We start from the raw sequence: 1,428 nt of genomic DNA, 5'->3' as shown, positions 1-1,428 counted from the left end.
CCTCTCCTCTTCCTCTCCTCTCCTCTCCTCTCCTCTCCTCTCCTCTCCTCTCCTCTCCTCTTCCTCTCCTCTCCTCTCCTCTCCTCTCCTCTCCTCTCCTCTCCTCTTTCGCTTTCTTCTCCTCCTTCTTCTGCTTTATTGTTCTTTCTTTCATTCTCTTACTCTTTTTTTTCTTTGATTTTCTTCTTTGCTCTTTCTCCTTTGCGTTCTCTCTTTCCAGATTGTAATCCAGTTAATCTTTAAAATAATACGCGTTAAAACCACACAGCTGCAGACGAGATGCCTATTGCTGAGCTCAGTCTCGGTGCGGATAGGGCTGCTCTCCGACCGATGTCGGTACCCCGGCCCCGCAGCGCTGAGTGCGGACAGAGGACACGGGGACTGGGCTGGGGCTGCCACCCGGGCACCCGGCCCCCTCCCTCAGCCTCCGGGCACCGCACGCCGTGGGTCGCGTTTTCTCCTCTGCTACGGAAATCCCCCGCTTCGAGATAGAATGCATTCGATCCGTCCGAGCCTTTAGTTCGTAAAACCCAAACGGTCTCTTTGCTGCTGTAAAACCCCCATGGAAATGCACTGCGATAGCACTGGAATTAATCACCCTGGTGTTTGTACAAGCAATTAACGGGGATTAGACGCGTCGTTGTGAGCCGTGGCTCCGAACCTCGGGGGCGGTGAGGAGCGGGGCGCGGATTTCCCCCCCGCGGAGGTGCGTGCGGATTTCCTCCCCCGTTCCGTTCGCTGCGTTCCGACCCTTTCACACGGCAACGAAGTGACCAACGCGTCCTCCTCTGGTGTTCACCGGGCGTGGGGCGTTCGGAAGGACCTGGGGAGCCCTGTCCCTGTCCCTATCCCTGTCCCTATCTCTATCCCTATCTCTGTCCCTATTCCTGTCCTTATCCCTGCCCCTATCCTTCTCCCTAACCCTATCCCTGTCTCCGGTGCCCCGCTTCGGGCCCATTGCTGCAAGCCGCACTGAGGCCGTAAATTGACGAGGACACGACACCAAAGGGGAAAAAATCAGCCGGTGCTGAAGCGTGTGCACGGGACATAAAAGCAATGGAGAGAGGTTCAAAGCTTTCCGTGATGACTTTTCAACCTTTATTTATGTGCCTATTAATGCAATATCCATCATGGAGATATGCATCTTTATCCTTTCAACCGATATGCTGGGAATCGATTGGATGTGCAGATTACATTTCATAAGTTTCCAAACGTTAATCTCCTCGGCCCTTCGCTGGTAATTCTTTTTTTTTTTTTTCGCCTAAATAGTATTGGGTTTCTACACCAAAAAAATAAATAAATAAATAAAAATCTGAACACAATTAATCCTGAGGCTCCTTGTCTCTAAGTCCCCGCAGCGCCGGCACGGACCCTCCCGCCCTGTGGTCGGGCATCGCTCCCCGCAGGCGGCCGAGGGCGGTGCGGGGC

Source organism: Meleagris gallopavo, chromosome 11 (genome assembly GCF_000146605.3).
Source record: "Meleagris gallopavo isolate NT-WF06-2002-E0010 breed Aviagen turkey brand Nicholas breeding stock chromosome 11, Turkey_5.1, whole genome shotgun sequence".
NCBI lineage: Eukaryota > Metazoa > Chordata > Aves > Galliformes > Phasianidae > Meleagris > Meleagris gallopavo.
The sequence above is the reverse complement of the archived record's forward strand: the minus strand, read 5'-3'. Positions refer to the sequence as shown.